The sequence below is a fragment of the Bidens hawaiensis genome, unplaced genomic scaffold, assembly GCF_021521415.1.
Source record: "Bidens hawaiensis isolate Kalapana, Puna unplaced genomic scaffold, B.hawaiensis_p1.1 tig00011307_1, whole genome shotgun sequence".
In the NCBI taxonomy this organism is placed as follows: domain Eukaryota; kingdom Viridiplantae; phylum Streptophyta; class Magnoliopsida; order Asterales; family Asteraceae; genus Bidens; species Bidens hawaiensis.
This window is the reverse complement of record NW_027491881.1, coordinates 22,316-32,197: the sequence shown is the minus strand read 5'-3', so window position 1 is coordinate 32,197 and position 9,882 is coordinate 22,316.

The following is a 9,882-nucleotide window of genomic DNA, read 5'->3' as shown; positions in this document are numbered from 1 at the left end:
ACATTCTAAACGATAACAAATTTGCTAAAGATAAAAGTGTAGCTAATATAACTTTTTTAGGAAAAAACGTCCTACTCCAACGAACCCTTAAAAAAATATTCTATAAACGGATATTTGGAATTCCTGTTAACCCATCTAATCACTTTTGACCAAAAAGTCAATATGAACACAAACTGAGTTTTACAAAAATGTCAATTTGGACCCAAATATCAAATTAGTCTTAACAATTTCACTTTTCCAGAACATGCATCATCGGAAAATAGGACCCATGTCAAAAGTTGCTCTAGATCCCCAAAATGCCAAAGAGTTTCATATAAGCTAAAACGACACAATAATAGCTTTGATCCAATGCAAATAAAAGAGAAGCTTGTTTGCAACTAAACAGATAAACCCCGGCCTGCAAACTTTGGCAACCTCCACCAGCATGTGGCTTTGCTAAACTGAATTTAGAGTTTAATATTACTCATCACATTAACTATACATATCCAAACCAAGATATACATGATACACTAAAGACAAATGACTATCATAACTTAATTTGCTCATGTATACAGATCCAAACCAAGCCAAGATTCATGTATACTTTCTTTTTGAAGAGTATTGTCTTCAACTGGGCCTCACTCGTTCACACCCTATGGTCATATAAGTAGGATGACGGTCAGGTCAAATTTATAAAGTCTTATGCATCAAAAATAGTTTTTGTACAAATTTCAACCCACTTGACTAAGTCAACTAATCAACAATTAAATGGGTTGAATTGCACATCTAAAATTTACTTGATCAGAATGTATAAATATGCGACAGAAAGAGAAGGCAAACAAGATTACCCTTCCCACCTTTAGCTCAATCCCGCCAACGTTTAAAGTCTTCTGCAAATGAATGATGGCCTCATCTGCTTGAACAACCACCGTTTCAGCATAAAATCGGCAAAAAAGAATAAACAAACATTATTTTTGTAATAAAGTAAAATAGCTTCAAGTTTAAGTAGTAGGAAACCCGCGCGATGCCGTGGTGCCGACAATTTTTGAACATGAACAATAACACATTCGGGTTTTCAGCGGGCAAAGTAGGGACGGGTCGGCTGGTTTCACAATCCAAAACATTGACACAAAGTTTAAGTAGTTGGAAACCCGCGCGATGCCGTGGTGCCGACAATTTTTGAACATGAACAATAACACATTCGGGTTTTCAGCGGGCAAAGTAGGGACGGGTCGGCTGGTTTCACAATCCAAAACATTGACACAAAGTTTAAGTAGTTGGAAACCCGCGCGATGCCGTGGTGCTGACAATTTTTGAACATGAACAATAACACATTCGGGTTTTCAGCGGGCAAAGTAGGGACGGGTCGGCTGGTTTCACAATCCAAAACATTGACACAAAGTTTAAGTAGTTGGAAACCCGCGCGATGCCGTGGTGCTGACAATTTTTGAACATGAACAATAACACATTCGGGTTTTCAGCGGGCAAAGTAGGGACGGGTCGGCTGGTTTCACAATCCAAAACATTGACACAAAGTTTAAGTAGTAGGAAACCCGCGCGATGCCGTGGTGCCGACAATTTTTGAACATGAACAATAACACATTCGGGTTTTCAGCGGGCAAAGTAGGGACGGGTCGGCTGGTTTCACAATCCAAAACATTGACACAAAGTTTAAGTAGTTGGAAACCCGCGCGATGCCGTGGTGCCGACAATTTTTGAACATGAACAATAACACATTCGGGTTTTCAGCGGGCAAAGTAGGGACGGGTCGGCTGGTTTCACAATCCAAAACATTGACACAAAGTTTAAGTAGTTGGAAACCCGCGCGATGCCGTGGTGCCGACAATTTTTGAACATGAACAATAACACATTCGGGTTTTCAGCGGGCAAAGTAGGGGTCGGCTGGTTTCACAATCCAAAACATTGACACAAAGTTTAAGTAGTTGGAAACCCGCGCGATGCTGTGGTGCTGACAATTTTTGAACATGAACAATAACACATTCGGGTTTTCAGCGGGCAAAGTAGGGACGGGTCGGCTGGTTTCACAATCCAAAACATTGACACAAACAATAAGAAACATGAAACAACTATATATATTCAAACATCATGTCCTTTAAAAACATCTTTTCGAAGAGTAACAAAAATAAGAAGCTCAAGAAATTAACATTTAAGATACTGAAAGTAGTGATGAACAAAATCGGTACTTGTACCGGTACCGATTTGGTTTTGGTACCGTCGGTACCGAATCGGTACCAAAGTTTTGAGGTCCGGTATCTGTACCGGTACGGTACGGGACCGGTATTTTCCGAATTTTTACCTTCAATCCCGGTCCCGTACCGGTACCGAACCGAATATTTCAATACCGGTACCAAAAATTCGTAATTTTCGGGACCGAGACCGGTCGGTACTTGTATGGTCCCGATCTCATCCATATTTGAAAGTCGATATTTTGGTGGGTGTAGCTGTAGAACCAGTTCATAGGCTTTCACCTCCACCACCACCTTTGTACATTGGTTTCCTGTGAAATTTTACTATTATACCCCTAGATCTGCAAAATATATAAATTGAAATTTTGCCTCAAAATTGATATTTGATTGGTGAATCAAGTTAAACAAGCCTAATCTAACTCATATAAACAAAGTTATAATCACACCATAGTTTTCTTGAGTATTAAAGGGGTTACCTTGTAGTCCTTTTGAAGCCTGGATCTCATCTCATAATCCATTTGTGTTGTTTCAATAACAGATTCCATCTCAGTTCCAGGAAGCAAATTATCCAAACCAAATGGGTACCTGCTAGAAAATCCATGAAGCAAATCATCCAAACTACGTAGTAATTCAAACAACCACAAATAAAAAATATCAAATTTTCTTTAGTTTTTTTGGAGATATATGTTTGAACAAATAACTTTGAAAGCGATTTAAAATAGTTTAAATCTGCAGTTTAAATTTGTATAGAAAATCGGCAATCAACTGTCGAAACAACCACATTCGTGTATATATTGCAGTTCATTAAACATAGAATTTCACATCAACCTATTAATGAAAAGAAATTTGATCTCGTTAACGGAATTAACGGATTATATTCGACCCTGTTAATAATTAAACCCAAAAAAATAACCAATAAAAATATGTTGCACTTGATATAATGACAATCACCTTAATCACTCAATATTGAAAACAAAATCATAATGGAGTGTCCTTTAGTTCGGTTATCAGTTTAGTCGGTTTTAATATTTTTATGCAGATGTAACTGAAATCAAATAATACCGAAGCAGAAATATCGCTTACTAAAAATGTACCAGTCACCACATCCGGAATCTGTTTTGCCTGTTCCTAGGTCAGCATGTAGGCTCTAGTCCTTGGCCTAGCTGGATTGGCATCTTTCTTTCCACTACCTCCAGCTCCATCATCAGTACACCCCCTTGCCATATGACCCGTCTTACCACACTTGTAGCGTGCGGGTTTTACATCACACTCATTAGCATAGTACCCCACCTTCCCACACTTATAACAAGCATTTGTCCCAAGCCTACAATCTCCACCATGAGCCTTTCCACACTTGTGACACACATCCGAACCAGTACCCCACTTGCACTCGCCACCGTGCACCTTCCCACACGTCTTGCACGTCTTCCTCTCCCACACCTTCTGCTTCTTGTCCTTAGAGTTCCATAACTGGGTACCGGGACGTTTGGCATGATTGACCCACTTCTTATCTTTCTTCTGTTCTTCCACCACAACGTCATCCGCAGCCAGGTCCGCATAAACCATCTCTGCGAGCTCGACAGCAGTGTCAAAGGTAGCAGGTTTACTCGTCCTGACTAGCGTGCGGACTCTCTGTGACAATCCTCTCACATAGCACTTGATCCTCTTAGCCTCAGTGTTAACCATATCGGGTACCAACCTAGACATTCGGTTAAACTCGGTGGTATACTCACGATGTGTCATCGTTCCGGCTTTCAGGTTCAGAAACTTCATCTCCGCCCTCTCAACTTCTGCGTCAGCACAGAACCTCTTCATCACCAGCTCTTTCAGGTCCTCCCACCTTAGGGCCTTAATCTTTTCTCGGGTCTTCCTCTGCTCCACACTTTCCTACCAATACATTGCCTTCTCCTCAAACGATTGGGTGGCATAACCGACAGCTTGGTCGGGACGGCACTCGTTGATTCGGATAATTTTATCCATGGCAGTTATCCATTGAAGAGTAGCGATTGCGTCTCCCAAACCAGTCAGTTTCGGTGGGTCACAACCCTTGAAGAACTTATAGTTGCAGCCACCTCGGCCCCTCTTTCTGTCATCAGCCTTCACATACCTCACCACACTCGAAGCCTCCCTTTCTCCTTCATCATCTTTCCTACCATCTCCTTCCATCCTTTCAGCAGTTCTTTCACGGTCCCTAGTAGACCTCTCCGGATTCATGTTCTTTACAGCAGTGGCTACTGCTTGGACAATGGCTGCTTGAATTAAGGGATCTAGCTGAACCCCTTCATTGTTGCTTGGGTTTCCTCCAGCTGCGCTTCATTCACCTCCCGTGTTGGAAGCTGTTTCTACCGAAGGTCGTTGGACACGACGAGGCCTACCACGACGTCCAGTGCGGCCTCCTGCTCCAACAACTGCCCTAGATCCAGCCATCGTATTCTGGAAAGAAAAACACAAACGTCATCACTCAAGAAACTATTTAGTACAAGGATAGTAAGGCAAACAGGTAATAACAGTGGCCAGCTGTGATTAGCTGATCACGTTACTTTCCGTGTCATATACACTTCCTCTTATGAGTCTATTTGTGTTGATTCTACTCTAAACAGTTAATCAATCGAACAATTAATTAATCATATCCCTAACATTCACATATCCTTTCTTTAGCAATTAAACTAACATTAACATACATACTTAACCATACACTTTACCTTTACTGAGCTTGCTTGAGTGACACATGGCTATCTTGAACTGGCATCTTCTTTTTTTTCTTATTTAAATTTCATTCTCTGTTCAAGTCTAAGCATGTAGGATGTTTAATTCTCTCGAACTTATGCTCTGATACCAACTTGTAAGGCCCCATTACCGGTAGCCCTACTATGGTGTTGGATTTACTCATAAACACAATTCTAAATCATAGTTAATTAAAACTTTCGCGGAATAATAATAATAGTCAACCATTCATTACAAACATTCTTAACTTGTCTTTAAAAACATAACATAAATGATAATATCAAAACATCATGAAAAATCTTCAAATGCCAGCCTCTTCGATCTTGCCATGTGTCCTGCTCAAACCAATTGTCTCAACCTGTTAACCTGCGTGCATACTAAAAGTCAGCTACGCTGAGTGAGTTCTAGATAATCACATAACTTACTTTACATACACATATACGTGCCCAAAGGTACGCATTACATACTTAACATGTCCATCAGTCCGTTACAAACATTCATAACTAACCTTACATTATAAAGAGCATTCGCCCTACATACCTCGAATATTATTAGGGTCCGGTACCCTCCATCCTCGGACATTATTAGGGTCCGGTCACCCTTCATCCTCGGATATTATTCGGTACCCTCCATCCTCGGATATTATTAGGGTCCGGTACCCTCCATCCTCGGATATTATTAGGGTTCGGTACCCTCCATCCTCGGATGTTATATCCAGTACCCTTTCTTCCATACCTCCTTAGCATACTTTTTATATACATAATCGTAAGTTTCGCACATACATACATCATTCATTCTTCATCTTACAACATACATATAACATCAACCATTTCCTGGCAGTACATGCAACTCTGAAGATCGTTCATGTACCGGCAAGAAACCATTCATACATTTCACATAATACATGTGGGGCATACACTTATCACTTAGGATAAGTGTATTAACTAATCACATCGAGTAGGCACACAGGCCCGAAAACATAACAAGGAATGGGGCTAGAAACTCACCTGAATGCGGTTACGTTCACCGTTTATAGTTATTCCTTTCTTGAGCTGTGCACGACTAACTGTATATCAATTACACGTATCAATTAACTATCACTATCTATAACGTCTTTCTAGTCTACTTATAACCCACAACGAACGGGAGTCCGGGGGCAGCGCCCCGGGCAGCGGGGTCTAGGGGCGGCAGCCCCTAGCAGGGTCCAAGGGGCAGAGCCCCTGGCTGGGGTCGAGCTAACTCAAAGTTCAAGGGCTTATTTGTAATTAATTCATTGTTTTAGAAGTCAATGGACTGTTCTGACATTCTTTCAAAGTTCTAATTCGTTATTCAGTCCTTAACGAATAGGAGTTCATGGCGAATTAACTATTATAACGAATCTGGCTTTGTAATGAATCAAGCATTATAACGAATTGGTCCTTATGACGAATTGGACCCTCTCACGAAGTGGTCCATATAACGAATTGGGCCTTAACGAACTGATCCTTATACGAACTAGACCTTAGCGAATTGGGCCTTAACGAACTGATCCTTATACGAACTAGACCTTAGCGAATTGGGCTAGTTCGTCATTCTTTTCCTTAACGAATCAAGGCTAATTCGTCAGATTTCCGATAGCGAACTAGGGTTAGGTCAGGGAATGTCAGAACATTCCCTGACACCCCCTTAACCTCGTACTTACTTTTTCGGAGCCGCCTTTCCGGCGCCGCCGCCGGAAAAACGCTGTTTCACCGGAAAAACGAGATCTAGCTCGTTTTCCACCGTTTTTCACCGTCTTTCGTCTCGTTTGATCCAGATCTGAGCTAGGGCGATCCCTAAGCTCATCTTAGGTTCGGTTTATACCCGATAATACCCGGATCTCGTAACTTAACGGTTTAACGGTGTCGGTTCGTCGTTTTGTGACTAAATCTAACGGGTTTAAGTAAATAAAGCATCAACTAGTATTACCTCGGGTAGGTGCTCGGTTTCCTTCTTGGTTTCGGCTAGAGAAAAGGGAGGACTAGAGAGGGATCTTAAGTGTGTGTTTTGGGTGGTGTAAGGGATATGTGTAAAATGAGGGATTTAATGGTGATTATGGTGTACATATTTAGGGATAATGGGCTTAAGCCCATGGTCTTTTCTTCTTTCTTTCATAACCCAAGTCCATAACTCATATCCATTTAACCCAACACTAGCCCAACTCACATTCTATTTATCTAAACCGATAACGACCCATTATAAAATTAACGAAGTTTATTTTATTATTATTATCGAAAGTAGGATGTTACATTAAATCGAATTAATCAAAATGTATAACCGACTACCAAACCGAATAACCAAAAAAGAATACGTTTACCGTTACAAATCTGAATCAAATGACAAAATAGAATTTTGGTTCTGTTTTTTCTGTTTCTGTTTAATCGGCTTAACCGATAATTCGGTCAAAATGCATGCCTAAAAGTACCACTAAATCTCATCCAATCTTTGTAAGGCCCCGTTACTGGTAGCCCTACTTTCGTGTTGGATTTACTCATAAACACAGTTCTAAATATCAGAGTTAATTAAAACATTTACGCGGAATATAAAACTTTCATAAAACATTACATAATTCATAACTTGTCTCAAAACATCCTTTGTCTTTCAACATTAAAGCATTAAAATTAAAACATCATAAGTCTTCAGATGCCAGGCTCTTATTCAATGCCACGTGTCTCCTCAAGCGAGCTGCCTCATCCTACTCACCTGCGTGCATACTAAAAGTCAGCTACGCTGAGTGAGTTCTAGTTAATCATACACTATACAATACACATAAACTTATATTCTTTCATTCATACTTTCATACTTTCATTCTTTCATACTATCATACTTTCATTCTTTCATACTTTCATTCTTTCATACTATCATACTTTCATTCTTTCATACTTTCATTCTTTCTTTTGTATTAACTTACCTTCATATCTTACGTTATAAAGAACATTACGCCCTACATTCCTCGAGTATTATTAGGGCTCGGTACCCTCCTTCCTCGAGTATTATTAGGGCTCGGTACCCTCCTTCCTCGAGTATTATTAGGGCTCGGTACCCTCTTTCCACGAGTATTATTAGGGCTCGGTTTCCCTCTTTCCACGAGTATTATTAGGGCTCGGTTTCCCTCTTTCCTCGAATATTAGTAGGGTTCGGTTCCCTAGTTCTCGAATATTAGTAGGGTTCGATTCCCTCTTCGTTACCATACAACCATACATCATACCTCGAGTATTATTAGGGCTCGGTACCCTTTTCGTAACCATACAACCATGCAACCGTCATTTCTTTCTTTTATTAACTTTATCACGTTCAAACACATAAGCATACATATCATACTTACCTTACACATAGCGTTACAACCTGACAGTACGTGCAATATCCGAAGATCGTTCACGTACCATCAAGCAATCATTCATACATTTCACATTATTCACATAAGGCATACACTTATCTCTTAGGATAAGCGTATTAACAAACATATTGAGTATGTACACAGCCCCGAAAACATAACACATAAATGGGACTAGAAACTCACCTGAACACGGTTACGTTCACCGTTAATCGTAATCCCTTTCTTCAGTTGTGCACGGCTGACTGTATAACAAGTATACGTATCAATTAACTATCACTTCTCATAATGTATTTCTATCTTTATATGACCCACAACGAGCGGGGGTCCGGGGGCAGCGCCCCTGGCAGCGGGGTCTAGGGGCGGCAGCCCCTAGCAGGGTCCAAGGGGCAGAGCCCCTGGCTGGGGTCGAGCTGCCAGGTCAGCTTGGAAAAATTTTATTTCCATTAACTGTCTTAACACATTTTTCATTAGGTTTTTAATTTATTTTCTAATCGAACTTGGCTTTAGGCGAAGTTAAACCTTGGGCGAAGTTAAACCTTAGGCGAACTTAGCTTTAGGCGAAGTTGTCATCAAGCGAACTTGGCTTTAGGCGAAGTTAAGCCTCAGGCGAACTTAGCTCTAGGCGAAGTTGTCATCAGGCGAACTTAGCTTTAGGCGAAGTTGCCATCAGGCGAACTTAGCTTGCAGGCGAAGTTCTTCAGGCGAACTTGGCTTGCAGGCGAAGTTGCCCAGATGAAGGCGAAGTTGCCCGGATAGCCGCAGTTTCGGTTTCTGTCCAACATTTCGAGCGATTTTAACACCCTTGTTACGGTTCAACATCACCCACTACGCTTCCCGACCATTTTCGGTCGTTTATACACTAAAAGCTCGGATATTTAAACTTCAAAGATCAAGAATCATACCTTTTTGAGCTTGTTTGGGTCTTGTTTATTTGCTTAATCACAACTAGTCTCTCTCTCTCACACTCTCGGATCTCGCCTCTCTCTTCCGGCCGCCGGCGGTTGAGGTGTGTGGTGTGTGTGTTTTGGAAGTGTTAGAGAGTATGGTAAAAATGAAGATATTTTGGGATTTTGGGGGTATTTATATCCCTGAAATCCCATTCTCATTTAACCCATCTCAATTAATCCAAGTCCAAGACCCGCTCCTTACCCGATATTAATTAATTACGCGAAATCACTAAACATAACTTCCTTTATTCATCATTAAAATTTTAGGATGTTACAATCTTGTGGTTAAAAAACATTAAGGTTTATATAAATATAAAGATCATGTATAATCAATTGCAAAATGTTTAAAACCAAAGAGAGCAGAACCAGGTGAGGTTGGGCCACACTCGACATATAAAAGGCTCAATCCAGCTGATTGAGGTGGATCATATATTTATAAGTATTATTTTATATATGTTAAAAATTTGAACTTTAATTCAAAAGAGCCAAACGTATTATTTTATATATGTTAAAAATTTGAACTTTAATTCAAAAGAGCCAAACTTACTTTGGGGAGATATAATTCAAGCTTCAACAAAGACCAGCTCGGTGTTAATTTTATCCTAGATTCCTAAGCTTGAGTATCTTGTCCATAAGCATTGTGTCTTACAATCTTCTAATAGTTACTACT